The sequence below is a fragment of the Pan troglodytes genome, chromosome 11 (assembly GCF_028858775.2).
Source record: "Pan troglodytes isolate AG18354 chromosome 11, NHGRI_mPanTro3-v2.0_pri, whole genome shotgun sequence".
NCBI lineage: Eukaryota > Metazoa > Chordata > Mammalia > Primates > Hominidae > Pan > Pan troglodytes.
In genome coordinates, this window is record NC_072409.2 from 84,403,543 (window position 1) to 84,421,871 (window position 18,329).

The window sequence follows — 18,329 nt, forward strand, 5'->3', positions numbered from 1 at the left end:
CTGTTTGGCTTCAGGACACTAAGTGAAATGGAAAAGATAGTGTGTGAATTTTTATTCTGTTTCTTTTTTTCAAGACTCTCATCAGTACTGAACTCAATGTTTCATTTCCTTGCAGGTAATTTTATGATAAGAAGGATCTTTAATATCAGGCAGATAAAAATAATGGGAAGTAAGGTTGGGATTTATGATATTTTAGCTCTTTAACCTATCTCTGTGTTTTCTTACCTATGCATTAGGATCCATACTTCTTAATGTGCTTTTCACAAAGTACTTTGAGAATATCATATCAATGATTTATAGTACATAAATGTTTCTTTTACATTTATACATTTTATTCTAATTTTAAGTTATGCCCAAGCATTAACCATCAAGTCAAAACAAATTATTATAAGTACAATAAATTATATTTTAAATCATAAAGTTATTTTCCATTAGCATAAAGGAAAAGAAACAAAATAGGAAGATCAGCATTTACTTTATAATAGGCAGAATATATTTTACCTTTTTAGAAAGAGCAGCGAAATTTTCAGGGATTGAATGCCATTACTGCCTTGTGAGTTTAATTTTGTCCACTCATCTGAGGCCTGGAAGTTGTATCAATATTCCATGCTCAGGAAACTATATGAAGCTAGCTATTGCTAGATCTCAGATTTTGTGTAGAGCAGTTGTTAGTGATGAGATGTGAGAGAAAGACAACAATCTGAATGTTACATGAGAATGGGTTCAATTTTTTCTGTATTAGAGATGCCTAAATATATGATCTACATGGGATTCCCCTAAACATATTTGTGTTTCAGAAACTTTACTCATGCATCAATATACAAGTCGAATGTTGAGAGGGTAAGAATTAGAATCTGCAGGTCCATCTGAAGTCTATTCTAGAATTTTAGATGAGATATACTAAGGAGAGAAGCAGTGGATATGAAGAGAAAGCATAGATTGGAGACATATGTAGGAGATGTAACTGAAATATCTGGGTTATTTTTCATTGGGAATGGAGGGGACAGTGTTTAGGTGACAGGGTTAATGATGTGCCATCTACCCCCACAGGAAGTATGAAAGAGCCCTGTGTTTAGGTGAAAGAAGAATGGCATTATGTTTGTCACGTATTGCACTTGACATTGCTATTGGAAATATACAACAGAAAGTTGATGGTCTGGGTAAATAAGTCTGGACCAGAAATCTACTTAGAAGATTCATTTTTCAAAGGTGGCATTTGATTCCTTGATTTTATGTGTGGTCACCAGTGGAATGTATAGAATGAGAAGGGAAAATATGGAGAAAACATGTCTCAAGTAACAGAGAGAAATAGGAGAGACAATGTGGAAGACTCAGACAAGCTTTGGAAATGCCTTCCAGTAACAGAGATCCACAGTGTAAATGCCTCCCAGGGAGACCTGTGTGATGAATGCTGAAATGGGATCTGTATAAGTGGCAAAGGGAAATCACAAGTGTTGATGGTAAGAATAGTGTCAGTGCGATGACTGGGCCAGAAACCTGGCAGTGTTGGTTGGAGGAGAGAGAAATGAGAGAATATATAATTCTTTCAAGAGAATAGTTTTATAGGAAAAGAACAAAGCAAGTTAATGTTATGTAGTTAGAAAGCTATGCAGCTTCAAAAAGCATTATTATTATTATTATTTTAAATAAGAAAGACTTAAAATTGCATATATGTGAAGGAAAGAAACTGGGAGAGAAATGGTCTGAATCACATTAGTATCATAGACACAGCAAGGGCGTGAGGACTTAGAAGGAGATGGGAGCTAAAGCCTGGGTGAAAGGATGTAAAAAAAAAAAAAACAAAATGCAGGGAGACGGGAAGGTAGAGTGAGTATTGAAATAGGTAAGTGTGTTAGCAGGACATTTCAGATAGAAACTATTATTACCTTAATTGATTCTACATATAGAGGTGAAGGAAAAAAAAAGTAGTACAAAAACGCCAATTCAAAATGGATTATAAACCTAAATTCAAATCTTAAAACTTTAAAAATTCTAGAAGAAAATGTAAGAGAAGAATTTTGACCTTCGGTTAGGCAAAGATTTTTCCAAATGCAATACCAAATGATCCATAAAATAATAAATTGATAAATAGACTTAATTAAAATGAAAAATGTCTATTCTATAAAAGATTCTAGTGAGAGAATAAAAAGACAGACTGAGTATATTTTCAAGTCATTTATTTGATTAAGAACTTGGGTTCAGAATATATTTAAAAACTCCAAAACTCAGTAATAAAAAAACAACTCAAGAATGCAAAAATATAAACACTTTACCAAAAAAGATGTACTTTGGTAAATAAGCAATGAAAAGATGATCATCAATACCGCTGTCATAATACAATGCAAATTTAAAAAGCACAATAGCATACTGTTATATACCTATTAGAACAATTACATTAAAAAAGATGGACCATACTAGTTTTAGGCAAAGATACGGAGCAACTGGAGCTCTCAAAGACTGCTGGTGGGAATGTAAAATGGTACAATTTTGGAAAATAGCTTAGCAGTTTCTTAAAGAGGTTAACATACTCCTATCATATGACCCAGCCATTCCAACCTTGGATATTTACCCAAGATCAAAGAAAGCACATATCCATAAAAGACTTGTAAATAAATGTCCATAGAAGCTTGATTTGTAACAGTTCAACCAGAAAACAACCTAAATGTCCAGTAACAAATGGATGAATAAACTGTGGTATATCCATTCAACAAAATATTAATAATAAAAAGGAATGAATTATTGATACAACCCAACATAGATGGATCTCAAATAACTTATACTGAATGAAACAAGCCAGACCAAAAGAGTATATTTATATAAAATTCCAGAAAATACAATCTAATCTATAGTGACAGAAGGCTAGTCAGTGGTTGCCTGGTATGATAGTTTGCTAGGGCTGCTCTAAAAAAGTACCACAGACTGATGGTTTAAACAACAGATATTTTCTCTCAGTTTCAGAAGCTAGAAGTCTGAAATCAGGTGTTGGCGGGTTGATTTCATTCTGAGATTTCTTTCGTTAGCTTGCAGATGGCTGCCTTCTCTCTTTGTACCTCACGCGGTCTCCTCTATGTGTAAATACACCCTGGTATCTCTTTGTGTGTCTTAATTTTCTTTTCTTATAGGAACACCAGTCAGATCAGATTAGGGTTCATCCTAACAGCCTTGTTGTAGCTTAATCACCTCTTTGAAGGCCTGTTTCCAAACACAGTCATGTTTTGAGGTGCTAGGGATTAGGACTTCAACATATAAAATGGGAGGGGAGGGGATGGGCAGTGCACAATTTAGCCCATACCACCTAGTGATGGCAGGTAGGAAGAGGGATTACATAGGGACAGAAGAAAATTTAGGGGACTGATGGAGATGTTGATTTTCTTGGTTGTAGATGATAAATTCCTATGGGCATAGATATGCCAAAAATATTCAAATTGTACATATTAAATGCATGCAGTTTTTTAATGTGTAAATTGTATCTCAATAAAGCTGTCAAGACATGTTAGAAGAGCTGTGGATTGAGTTCTTATAAAATCGCTGCAATAGGACAACTATAAATCATATCAATACCATTTTAGAGTAACAGGATATATTTCAAGCCACATTCCAGATAACAGCTGTTTTTCGTAACTTTTGTGGACAAATGTTTGCTAGTAGAAAATATAAAAATCCTCTTCTGTAATTAGAGATCTCATAATCTGATTGTGAAGACATTGCATGATATATATAAAAGAGAAATGAGCTATTTTGTTATAATTGGTTCAAAATACTTATTTTTTGTCCAATCAGTAAAACCAATCCCTAGAGCAATTTTCAGAAGAGACACATTCATAGGACAGGGCTCTGGCACCCACGGCTCCGAGGTATAATGTCCAAACATGCAGGAAACCTCATTTAAATTTGAATTAAATTCCAAAACATACAGCTTCCTAAAGCAGCTCACTCAGTCCAGTCTGGGGATATGTCAAATTTTCACTGCAATGAAAGACAAAAGGCAAGAATTAGTGAAAATAGACTTACCAAAATGTTCCAAACAAGGCTGAAGTGTTACTAAATTGTACTATAGAAAATTTTCTGAATGTCATTACTATCGGTTGACATGGTCCCAACTCAACAGATCACACAATTAAAAAGTATTGCTTAGTAATCTGTTGGGCGATTGTTTGCGGGGTCAACAGCAAAACGGAAGACTATTACTGAGGAAACTGATATTTTTTTCTTGACAATTTTGGTACAAAAATAAATAAAAGTTAAGGGAGGGCAGGGAGCATCCAATGCTAGATAACACACTTATTTATCAGATTATTCAAGAAAGGGAACAGGGTTTGTTTTCCATTCTTTTCTCCATATTAATTTAGTCTACCATTCTTCTCCATGTTAGTTAGTAGATGGTGTGTGTAGCTGACACTAGATGGTATTGTGCTCCTTCAACTTGCTTCCTGCGTGAGAAGCAATCTCTGTGTGTAATTGTGCCACAGATGTATTCAATGTGAGATCAGCACCTCCTAGAAAAAAATAGTACTTCGTTTATTAAATGTGGTTTAAGAAAATGTAAGAGTAGCCTCTTTTCTAGTTTTAAACGTAAATGAATATTTTTGTGATGCTCCTGGCATGTGGCCTCAAACGTTAATATTTGTATGTTCTAATGAAATGCTATTCAGAACATAAGAAAGAACAAATCTAATAGAGAAAATTAGAAAAAGAATTGTGCTGTCTGTTGATGCTATATTTAAAATGCTGCAGCAGCAAGTTCATCTTTTGTTGAAAAGCTATACCATGGAAAGACCAATTGTCTGTTTATGTTTTTTTCTTTTTAAACTTCAATGGGCTTTTCAAATCACAATTTTGTTTTGCATAATGAATATCTAGCATTTAAGTATAATGCTAAAATTTGAATACAAGATTGGCCGAATAGTTTTATTACTGACAAGAATATTGTTAATGATAACATTTTGCAACCATATTATACCAGGAAATTAGTAGCACCAAAAAGGTTAATCTCTAGCCTGGATATCTGGTGCACAAGTTCCCTTGATCTGAAAAACTTGTCTCTTTCATTTCCACCTCAGAAAATGCCCATATTTCAAGGTACTGCTTATTGTGACTTTCTCAATAAACCCATCCACATCTTCTGGTTTGAGTGAATCTCATGTGCTCCCATTGTGCAAAATACATTTCTCACAGCACTTAGGGTAGCTTGCTATGTGATAATTATATTCATAAACATGTATCTCCTCTATAAACATACAAATATTTTAGAACTAAGGGCGATATCTTGCTCATTTTGATTCAGTGTTCCTAATGTGGGGTAAAGAGTAATTCACTAATAAATATTTGTAAATTGCCTTTTTAAATTAAAAAGATATACAGAAATCTTGAATCAACCTCATATTTACTACTTATGATTAAATAACTTGATAGTATAAAAATTATTCTTCATTCTATATTCACAGATAAGCATTTCTTTATGATGAAAGATCTGAGGTTTATTTCCATACTCTTCAATATATTCAAATTGTAACCTCTCAGAGGTCAGGATTATCTTGACTCTGTTTGAAAATCCTATAGATTTTCACATTAAAATGTTTTATTTCATTCTGAACCGGCCTCTTTCAAAAGCAATTTTAAATGCCCATTTCGAAGTGTTGCTAAGACAACTTACAGGAGATACAGTTAGGGAGCTAATTAAGCTCTCGGTATAAATTAGTTCAGGCAGCTAAAGTCTGAAAGGAAAAGGGAGAGCAGGTCTACCATTTCTAAAGGTACATAGTGGAGACAATTGCCCTTTTTGATAAAACGTTTTAGGGGAATCAGTTTCAGGAGGATGAGGCTAATTCCATAGCCAGCTGCTATGATAACCAAAAGTATTGAAATGTTAGGACAACTAGATGTTTTGAGTTAAGATTCCAGGAATACTTAATATAATATTAATGTAAATTAAACACAAGTCACCAAAGTTTGCTGTAAAGGACCAGAGAGTAAATATTTTCGGATTTGTAGGCCATATGGTTTTGGTTACACTACTCAAATATGTCACTATTGCAAAATAGCCATAGATGCTAATAATTTAATAAGGTGTCCAGAACTGGCCCTTGGGCTATAGCTTGGTGACCTTGTTTAATAAAGTACAAATGAAGGAAAAATTGGAAATACTAGAAATACCAAAAGTCATTACAATGACTATAGAGAACCACATTATGAGAGTAAGAGCAGAGGTAGCCAAAAACTTGACTTAGAAGCACTAAACTGTCACAAATTGTGGTTACACAGCAAAGAAAAGTAATGAAGGAGTACAGAGTCCAATTATTGAGTAATTAATTGAACATAATCTAAGTATAGTTGTAGAATAATATCAAAGAAAAATTTGTATCTTAGATTACAAAGAGTTGGACACTTGTGATCTCTTGTAGATGTGACAGCTGTAAAAAGGACTCAGTGTATTGACCTGTGGACTGGGGAGGAACTGAGAACAGTTGCTTAAAACTTAAAATAACTGTAGTGACTTTTTGTTCCTTTTTATGACTTTCCTTAATGACATAGAAAGCTGAAAAGAATACATTAAAAAATAAAATAATCTTAGTCCCTCTGAGATGGTAATTTTGTTTTCTTAATCATATAAGTGGTTATTTTATTCTGGGAAGATAAAGGTTTGAGTATAGAGCTGATAAGATAAAGTAAATATTAATTTTACATAAGTTCAGTATAATCTGTGTATTTTAATTAAATGTTTATTTTTGAGAAAATTCAGCATTTTAGTCTTGAAAGTTTAATTTGAAATGTGTAATTGATATTAAACTTATGGGCCAGGCATGGTATTTCACACCTGTAATCTCAGCACTTTGGGAGGCCGAGGTTGGTGGATCACTGGAGGTCAGGAGTTTGAGACCAGCCTGGCCAACATGGTGAAACCCCGTCTCTACTAAAAATTCAAAAATTAGCCGGGGATGGTGGTGCATGCCTATAATCCCAGCTACTTGGGAGGCTGAGGCAGGAGAATTGCTTGAACCCAGGAGGCACAGGTTGCAGTAAGCCGAGATTGTGCCACTGCACTCCAACCTGGGTGACAGAGCGAGACTCTGTCTCAAAAAAAATTTATGATTTTAAGTTAGACAATATAAGGAAAACCTGACTAAATGTATTCATTGTTTACATTTTCAAAATAAGTTGATTTACCATAAGTTTAATTTATTAGATTTATATAATTTGATTAAGGGTTAATATTTTGCTTCTTTGGGTTATATTCTGTCAAGCTTTCAAACTGCTTAAAAATAAAAACAAATATTTTAAATATAAAATTGAAGTTTAAAATATTTAAGAAACAACCCAATTTTATGAATGGAGTTAGACATTTAAGGAAATTTAGTCTTTTTAGTTTGAGACGATCCAAATTTTTTCTACAGAATAAGAAAAATCTTATTTTTATATAGAAATAGGTAAATTTTAAATAATATAATAAGATTTGTAGATTGAAATCTTAAGAAAAATAAGGTTTAGACAGTTCATGACAAAAAAAATTACTTAATGTTAAACCAGAGGAAGTCTTCAGAGCTGTCATCTTTCCTAAAAACTTACAGTGGCATCTAAGCACAGCAGAACATTTGAATCAATTTATGGAATACATGTGGTGATGATGATGATACTGATGAGCACTAACACTTGTTGAATCCTTAGTGCTAAGCACATAAGAAATAGGACCTGATTTAATTTTCCCAAAAATATTATGAGGTAGGTATTGCCATTATCTTTACTGTGTAGACAAGAAACAGGCTCGGGGTGTCTAAGTATTTTGGCAAAAGTCACACAACTAGAAGGTGGAAAAATTAGAGGGAATAAAGTGAAACCTTACACAAAGAGCAAATGCCTAAAACCTTTCACATTCTTTCTGTAAAACTATCTAGAAAATATTTAAGAAGTGGAATGTGGACTGTGCTTTCAAAAATGAGAGTAAAAGAAGAAACTTTCTTTCCAAACATTCTAAAAGAGAACAGGATTTATTAACCTGAGTTTCAAAAGCAATTAAAAAATTCTTTTGGTAATTGTTGGTTGTTAGAAGGAAGGAAAGTATCAGTTTAGATGCAGCAAAACACCTCTAATTTCCTGTAGAATATTTACATTTTTCTGATAATACTTTATAAATAGATTTGAAGTGAATTTTCATACATACACACAGAATTCCATATACACTTAGAAGGCATATATGTATGTATATGTGTATGTATATGGTGTTGTGCATGGTGTGTATTATATGGTGTATATGGGTGTACAAACATAATACTGGGAAAACAGTGCAAAATATCTCATAATGGCTTTGCAGAACTGGTTAAAGGTCTACATTTAGTAGCTATGCAGTAACACTATTTATGTTGGCTTAATGTCAGTGATGCTGTCTTGTTATTCCTTTTGGCATTAATAAAACTCATGTTGGGATATACAGATTAACTGTAGGCCGTTTACCCCAAATACTTTCTGATAAGAAACTAATAATCCAGAATGAATGAACAATTTGTACTGAATATAAGTAAGTATCCTACTTCCTCAGAAACTCAATACTCATGAGAATTATATATGCAAAATTATTTTTAAAGGGAGATTCTAATATGGCATCATAGTGACAAATCATGGCAATCCCTTTCTCTCTTCATCTCACCTTCAATACTACATACACACAAACATGCAACTCACAATCCATATGCATATAAATATAAAAATTATAGCTAAATATATATATGAGTATGTCCTAGTATATTTGTCTTCAACACAGATTTGTAAACCAAACACGAAGGAAATGACACTGTATAGTTTCAGGAATAAAGATGATATATAGCAATTGTTTAGCTCCTGTGAGCTAGGGTAAGAATTTTCAAATCCTCAGTCAGCAAGTGTTTATTGAGTGTTCAGAATTCCCTTACAAATGTGTGAAATAGAACAGTTCAGTAATATCACCTACCCTAATCCTAGCACAATATCAAGAGAAAAAGTTATAAAAAATACATGCCTATGTTACATGGATTTTTACTGGGAGTTACTTTTTGTTTCCAAAGACGAGTTATAATTAAAACCTCTTGCAAGTGAGCACACATTATTCATAGTAAGAATAATTCCTGTTAAATAATCTAAAATTTTTGACTATTTTTCTTCAAATAAAGTGAGAATATGTGGAATTAATAGCAAATATTAAAAAATAATCTAGAAAGCATAAATAAACTCTCCATGTGTGCAAATCTATCAAGAGTATTATAAGGTGTGAATAGTTTAGCAATAAGGTTTTTATGCTGGCTTTTCATCATAGAGCATTGCTACATATTATTGTAAGTAAACATGACCATAATGAAATAGATAGCATTTCCACAAAGCTAGTTTTTAAATGAAGGTTTTGTGTCTCACAGTATATTTTGTTAATGAAGATAAAAAATTATAAATATCTCCATAGCATAGCATAGAGCATTTATAACAAGAAAAAATTAAAATGGTAATTTTATATATACTGTATGTGTGCTCAAATTTGTTGATGAGGAAACTGGCTAATAAAAGGTTAAATATATACCAGTAAATAAATACAGAATATAGCAGAGAGCTGTAAGCTGAATGTAGGTCTTCAAATTTGAACCCATTGCCCTTTCCACTACCTACCAAAAGATATGTTTATTATAAATAACGACTTAATAGACTGAAATTAATGTACATTTACAGCTCATTACATATATTAATTTAAGCAGGAACAAATCACACTAATGAATTGAGCAGGTCTTAGGTCGGTGACTTTCAGGTGTCAATCTTGCCCAATATCTTCATTTTAAAGATGTAAAAACCCATAATAGGCAAGATATTTATTTTCAGTCATAGCCATGATCAATTATCTGTTGATAAAAAATCTGTAATGAACATTGATTTATAGGTTCATTAAAACAACATAATTACCATATAAGCATTTTCTTGTTGTGGGGGGAGCTGGGAATGTGGCACAGGTAACTAATATGACCCTATGGCATTTATAATTTCTGCTATACCTCTTTAAACAACCTCTAGCCATAAATACTTCTATGTCAAATCCCTCAAAGCCTACCCATTGCATTATGACTCATTGTAATTAAGCTCCAAATTCTTTCACAGGCAGTCAGTGCTTCAATGATTGACTCGTCCCTCCCCACTGTAACCACATCTTGTACAATTTGCCCAGGTATTGACTTGCTCCCACCATGGAAGGGTGCTTGCAGTACTGCCATGGCACTGTGATCATTACCACTTCAGAACTTTAACATTCTTTTTCACCTTAATCTGGAATTTCCTTATTCCAGAGATACACTGAGGGAAAAATATTATATTGAAGTATTGAAATTTCAGTTCCCGAAACACAATCTAAATAAAATCTGAACAAAAAGAGTGACCATAATTTTAAGCAATTTGAGGATTACTGCAACAGACTTTACTGAGATTTTTTCAAGTCTAGAAGCAGGTGCAGGGGCCAGATTAAGACATTTTAAATAATGATTGCACGTTACAAAGCCGAGATATGAAGTACTGACTCTTTTTTAAAGAAAAACTAGGCTATTCAAGGATAGAGAAGGGCTGGGGCCTGGCAGTGGTTGGTGCCTGTGATCCCAGCAGTTTGGGAGGCCAAGATGGGATGATTGCTTGAATGCAGCAGTTCAGTACCAGCTTGGGCAACATAGCGAGGCACCTTTGTTTTTTTTTTTTTTTTTTTCCTTTCTCTGTCTCTCTCTCTTTTTTGAAACAGAGTCTCACTCTGTCACCCAGGCTGGAGTGCAGTGGTCCGATCTCAGCTCACTGCAACTTCCGTCCCCTGGGTTCAAGCAATTCTCCTGCCTTAGCCTCCCGAGTAGCTGGGATTACAGGCGCCCACCACCACGCCCAGCTAATTTTTGTATTTTTAGTAGAGATGGGGCTTCACCATGTTGGCCAGGCAGCAGCTCTGTTTTACAAATTAAAAAAAAAAAAATTAGCCTGGTTGGTGCCACATACCTGTAGTCCCAGCTACCAGCTACTTGGGAGACTGAGGTGGGAGGAATGCTTGGGCCTGGGTGGTCAAGGCTGCAGTGAGCCATGATTGCACCACTGCATTACTGCCTGGGTGACAAAGCAAGAGACCCTGTCTCCAGAAAAAGTAAAGTTTTTTTTTTTTTTTAAGTTATGGAGAGAGGTGCTGGTTAGAACCTTTAAAGAGAATGAAGACTTCCCTTTTAGGTTAGAAGAGACTCGGACATGATTTAGGTTCTTATTGTTACTACAGAAAACTGACTAAAATTATAAATAATTGTATTTATAAATACTTATTATTTTGAAGAAACAATCCTTTATTTAACCAGGTATGAGGAAATAAAACCTTGGCTTTCTCAGTGCTCATGCAAAACCCTAGCCTCATGAGACTCTTCACATAATGTGAGTATCAGATGTACAGACTTTGGTAATTGCTCTGATCTGAAAGAATAGTAAAACTCCTCTTAACTCCTAGAAAGGGCCAAATGGTTACAATCTAGACAAGGTCCCTTGGTAAAGCTCTGTCAGAAAGGATGTAGCCTAGAATTTGGAGGCATCTCTAGGTCATATAAGCTGGAGACACATAAGGCTATCTGGATCACAGTAAGATATTTTATTGATATACTGAAAAGCTAGTATAAGGAGTCCCTTTTAGGGGAGCAGAACTCCTTCCCCTTTGTAAGGAGAGAAAGACAATTTTTCCTATTGACTTACCCATGTATGGGGTGTCAATACCAATGGTACTCACATAGGATACTTGCTCTGGCTCTCATAGCATCATCCTAGGGGTAAGAACTAGAGCAATGGGCAAGGGGGGGTTACACAGTTATTATTTACTGTGAGTCATTTAATAAGAAATCTGTCTCTAACCCAGAACACTTCATATGCAAATACAGGACAAAATTAATGAAGATAAATATTAAAGAACCCAGCAATAGGACCCACTACACAAAATCATTCTTTCCCATCAGGTTAAATTATCTAATAAATTTAGAGCTGAATATTCATTCAGATTTACTCCGTATTATGGTTTGTTCATAAAAATCCATATAGGTAGGAGGAAAAAATAACTGTGATTTTATTTTTAGTTTTATCTTTTGAGATTGCACAATGTGATCCTGATATTTTGTAGGATTACTTTTACTGTTGTTACTTTTCGTGACATTATTCACTAGCTAGTTGTAAAATTGCCTTAAATATTTGGAAAAGAAAATGTGTACTCTGGAATTATTTGGCAAAAGGAAAGTTGATACACATAGAGAGGCCGGTGGTAAACAGATGTGTCTATATACTACCAATTGGTGAATCCAGGTGAGAGATATATTTGATTTTGTAGTGCATTTTTGCAACTTTTTGTGTGTTTAATTTTAGAATATTAATTAAATAGACAATCCTTGTTTGATTTTTTAAAAAAATTATTCAATAAATCTCACTTAAATTTCTACTATATTTCAGAATTCGTGATAGGTACTGGTCATACAGCTGTGAACAAAACAAACCCTCCTCTGTAGAACAGGAAAATAATACAGTAACAAATATGTATGTTACATAACAGTACCTTAGAAAGCTTTGGAATAAGAAAATAAGATAAAGTGGTCAGGAAAAGCATCTCTTATTTACATTTGCAGAAGCTCCTGAAGGAAGTGAGAGAACGTGTAATATGACTGCCTGGGAAACCAAGTTCTAGGCAGTGGGAACAGCTTCTAGAAAAGCCTGAGGCCTTTAGCTATTAGATAAGAAAAAGGCATTGTTTGGATTTGTTTCTCATTTTCCTCTTGTCAACAAGATCATTCGTCTATCTTGACTTCTCTTTCTTGAGGCTCTTGCAATAGATTCAGGGCTGCAACTGTCCATGAACTAATCAATGTAGGCAGGAGAATGCAAGGCAGAGACTAATGTAGGTCTGGGTTATATGCTCCATCCCTCAAGATAGGGGTGAAGGAAACTAAACAAAATCCAGGAACTGAGAGCCCTTCCAAGAGTGGGTGATGTCTCAGCAGGAAGTTGGGGTAGAGCTTCCAAAAATGGGTAACAGATTCTTGAAAGTCAAAACTAACAATTGTCCACTACAACTCGCCTTTAGAACTGCTAGTTTCCCTCAAAATATAGGACTGTAGAGGAAACTGAGAACTGAGGTACATTCTACTCAGAAAAAAAAAATTCAAAATATCTTTCACATAAGAAACTTGTTGGTATCAGTACAAGTTTTTCAGATTCTACTTAGGGTTTAATAAATGATGACCCAAGAAGACTACAAATCATGGCAGGAAAACCATGAATCTGCTAGTATAAATGTGATATTACACACAATTTGTACTTATGATTGCTATGGAACCAACTATCCAGAAAAGTCATGTAAGCAAGCAGCTTGGTTACTTACAGAGGCATATATATATATATGGATTTGTTTCTCATTTTCCTCTTATCAACAAGATCATTCCTCTATCTTGACTTCTCTTTGTATATATATATACATATATACTTCTCTGTGTGTGTATATATATATACACACACACACGCATACATGCATATATATAGTACATGCTTTATAGTTGAGAAACTTTCCTACCATATATTTTACTCTACAAAACTTCTGTTTCTCCTTATCTCTCCTTTTCTCATTCATCAAGGGGAGGAGCTCTGCTCAGCCATTTTCCTATAGTTCTGACCTCAAATAATCATAGAAAATTTGTTCAGAATGAATAAGATTGGTAAGTTATTCTGAAATCAATTTTTTGGTTGTTGTTCTAGAGACAGAGTCTCATTCTGTCACCTCAGGCTGGAAGGCAGTGGTGCAATCAGCCCGCTTCAGCCTCAAACCTCTGGGCTTCAGAGGTCCAGATTCTCCGGCCTCAGCCTCCTAAGTAGCTGGGGCTACAGGTGCACACCACCATACCCAGGTCATGTTTTATTTTTTGCAGAGACGATGCCTAGCTATGTTGCTCAAGCTGGTCTTGAACTCCTAGTCTCAAGGCAATCCTCTCACCTCAGCTCCCCCAAACATTACAGATGTGAGCCACTGTGCCAAGACTACTGTTGTTTTTTAAATATAATGCTTTGTAGGAAGCGACTCTCTTTCCCTCTTTTCCTGACTCTGTCCATTAAATAGGAGTTTTAGTCAGTCATCTAAGAAATGTGAGGGAGAGGCTGGGCGCGGTGGCTCACGCCTGTAATCCCAGCACTTTGAGAGGCCGAGGTGGGCGGATCACGAGGTCAGGAAATCGAAACCATCCTGGCTAACACGGTGAAAACCCATCTCTACTAAAAATACAAAAAATTAGCTGGGTGTGGTGGCGGGTGCCTGTAGTCCCAGCTACTCGGGAGGCTGAGGCAGGAAAATGGCGTGAACCCGGGAGGCGGAGAGAAAAAAAAAAAAGAAATGTGAAGGAGAGAGCTTCTGAATTTTTCAATCCATACTTTCTTTTCTTTACAGAAGATGTGATCTGTGGTAAATAACTGGGTAAGAATGGGAAAAACAGTTCTGAATGGGGAGAAGTCAACCTGTCCCCATACCCCTCGTCTTCTTTCTTATTCCTTTGTATGGCTTGCCACAGTTCATAAACAATCTTTCTCTCTGTTCCTGCTGCTTCTGTGGTATTAGGAGATAAGTTAGTCCAGCTCTGCCATTGCCTAGTGTGTGACCAGGGATTAGTGCATGAGACAGTTGAGGGAAAAGAAAATAAATAGACAATTTATGTAACAAGCCTAAGGTGTGTATTCCAGCTGTGATTTGCCAACGATTGAACTTATATGTTTGTTGTCATGAAGTTTCTATGTTCATTTTTGGTGAGTTCAGAACTTAGAAAACATTGTAATGAATCATTTCCACAAACCAGACAATTTTGTGTGCATTTTATAATTCTGTTTTTAGTGATGCCTATTGCTTAAGAGAGTATAGTACATAGTATTGTTGCAAGTAGTAGTAGTAGCAGCAGTAATAGATGTCATTGATAAAGTCATTGTGACTAGTACTTGTCAAGCTAAAAGAAGAAATTGAGGCAAAATTCATAAAAATAGAAAGTTTATTTGGGCCAAATTTGAGGACTGAGTAACACTGGGAGCATGGATGCAAGTTGAGTATTTAAAGGAGAAAGAAAGAGGCAGTTCCTAAGTTGTGTACCAGTAATTTATACTAATATTAAAACAACATAACTTATTGATTGGTTATACATTGTTCCCTGTATCACACATTCCAGGAACTTGAAGATAATGGGTGTGGCAGCTAGTCAAGAAACTACAGAGAAGAAAAGAACAAAATGCTTTTAAACTATTGCCCTGGGGCATGGGTGCCAGGGTGGGAGAACAGAAGGGTGGAAGTTTACATGACCGAAGTTTTCTCATACTCTAATCTCTCTGGACCTGATAAATTTTGCTTACCTCACATAGCTCAGACTGCTCTACTTTTCTTGTCTCATACTTTATAAGCTTTTTGTTTTCCTTAAATACAAGAAAAAATTCACATGTTGAAGCCCTAACCCTCCAATGTGATGGGCCCTTTTGGAGGTAATTAGCTTTAGATAAGGTTATGAGAGTGGGCCCAGGTGATGGCAAGTACCCTTATAGAAAGAGATACCATAGAGATTGCTGTCTCTCTTTCTCTCTCTCTCAGCCACATGAGAATACAGGGAGAAGGTGGCCATATGCAAGCCACAAAGAGAGCCCTCACTAGGATACCACTGTGCTGGCACCCTAAACTCAGACTTCCAACCTCCAGAACTGTGAGAAAATAAACTTCAACAGTGGATAGTATTTTGCTGTGGCAGTTCAAGCAGATTAATTCAGGATGTTTGAGTAATGGCCTTTCCAGTGCCTGTCACTTTAGTGTATTAAGTAGTTTAGCATGATGTTCAAATTCTGGTCTTAAATAAGGTATTGAAATGCAAAGATTCATTTTTATATAATTTAACAATTAGTGCTTTTCATTAATAATTTTTAAATAATATGTATAGATACCATTATTAAATATACCTTGGATTAATTTATCTATAGTAATTTGAAGTGTTAAAAGTCAACGTTTAAGATAGTAAAATAATTTTGATTGTTTCACCTTTTTGCTCTCATGTACTTTGAGATTATATTTAATGTGATCCATTCTACAAGTTAAAAGTTTTTCTTCCAAATCCTACTTTAATATTCAGCAAATACTTTTTATAAACTCTTAAGATTATTCCTAGTATATGTACTCATGTACAAATATTTATTTTATGACTAAAACTTTGAAATAATCTTAATGCTGATATTCCCAATCAAATGAAACATTTATTTGAAAACAAAAATTTGCTTTATTGCAGCTCTGGTTATTAGTACTTCTGTAGTTTGTTGCCACTTTCACATAAATAGAACCCCATTTATCAAATATTATTTTAAGTGAAGTAATTTAAAAATGACATCAAATTGTTACACTAGATTGGACAATCTTGGCTTACTTTGTAGTATAAAAGAATCACTTTACTTCGTTGAACTTTTTAAGAAATGAATGAATTATTGCAATATTGCCTTATAATATTTTAAAAAAATATTTTATAGTCATTTTAAAAACACTTCTACAGAATTATATATTCATTTAAATTTGACATGCCATTCTTTCTCTTAGCATTTATAATAATGCTATTATTAATAGTTTTGTTAAAAGTTGCTTATTCAAGTTGAATCATTTTCTCTTTTTATTCTTATTTTTTTAATCACTCTCTTTTAGATGTGTCTCATCCATTTCATGAATAGAGTTTTGCTTTGTTAACCCATTTGAAGTTATTTTAATAACTGCATTTATACCATTTAAATTTATTGATATGAAAATAAGTTTGGTCTTCTATTATGTTATTTTTTTCCATTTAAAATTTTTGCTTTGGATTTCTCTCTGTGCTCACTGCAGCTTCAAGCTCCTGAGGTTTTACTTTTCATATTTAAAGTAAGTTATTCTAATATTTAAGAAGTTTATGAACAATGATATACTTTAGTGCTTACCTTTATAATTATATATTCATAAAATATCTGTAATTCCTCTATTTCATGCAGGCTATATATTTTACTATGCTTCCTTCTGTCTTCCCACTGCCCTACCACTTTTTAATTGTATGAGATTTATCTTTGACTATCAAATATCTTTCTAATATACAGTTATTGTTGAGGCAGATTGATTTCCAATTGCCCCAATTCTTTACTTCTCCCTGTATCTGTGCCCCTTGACTATATACCTTTGCAGTTCCCTTTGAGGCATAGTCCATTTCCCTGCCTCTTTATTCTGAATTTGTCCAGTGACATATTTGTGAGCACAACTGCAATGCTGTGTAGGAATTTCATCAAATAATAAGAATGATTTATAGAGTTTGGAAAAAATAAATCATTAAATATCAGGCCCGATTTCAAATCACATAATCTCATCTTCCATTAATATATAAACAGTTTTATTCTCTAACTATTTTCAGTCCACTAGAAGTTATGTCTTAAATGCTTAGTGATAAAAAGAAGTATAACATGTGCTCATTTCCTTCAAATAATTTATAATCTCATATGTAAGAACCAGAAACATAAATACAATATAGAGTACAGAAAGAGAAATTTTCACCTTTTCATTTCAGCTGCGTGGTCATTACTGGTGCTGAGAATTGTATATAACTAGTGTTTTTAAAAATTATCTTTATAGATAAAGAAACTGAGAATTAGATAATCTTCCACACTGTGCAATACTTACACAGTGGAGGAGGAATTTAAACCTATAATATCTAAATGAAAAAATAGAAGTGTATTACTATTCTCCAGAGAAACAAAAGCATTTTATGTGTGTGTATATATATACACGCTCAAACCCAAAGGTCATCTGCTGCAATATTACCTCTTGCTTGGGAGGAGGCCAGTCTTTTGTTTTATTCAGGCCTTCAATTGATTGCATGAGGTCTACCTACATTGTGGAAAGCAATCCACTATACTCAAATCCCACTGATTTCAATGTTAATCTCATTCAAAAACACCCTCACAGAACTGTCTAGAATGTTTGACCACATCACTGGGCACCATGCCCAGCCAAGTTGACACATAAAATTAGCCATTACAATATGCCTGCTTTCCACTACACAAACTGACGCCTTAGGACACATATGATTATGTAATATGATTATTTCATGTTACCAGGGACTTACAGTTATGGGTTACATTATGGGTTGATGCATTTAGTGAAGGAATTATTGATTTGTGCAATGCTCAAGTTTTTAACTAAGTGGAAAAATAAAAATTCATATCTTACCTGTCTCTGAGAGTAAATCTCATTCACTTAGCCAAAAGGATACATTTTTCTCTCAACGTGACACTTCCCGAAGTTCACTTCTGTACTTAGTAAAGTGAAATTT

The 18,329-nt window shown here is 34.3% G+C and overlaps 1 long non-coding RNA gene across 1 annotated transcript in view; it reads right to left on the reverse strand.

The window, feature by feature from the left end:
- Positions 1–311: 311 nt before the first annotated feature.
- Positions 312–18,329, reverse strand: part of LOC134807675 (uncharacterized) — a 29,410-nt gene continuing 11,392 nt past the window's right edge. The window contains exon 3 of the long non-coding RNA XR_010148737.1: positions 312–3,966. This is a non-coding gene — a long non-coding RNA (uncharacterized LOC134807675). The remainder of the gene's footprint in view (positions 3,967–18,329) is intronic.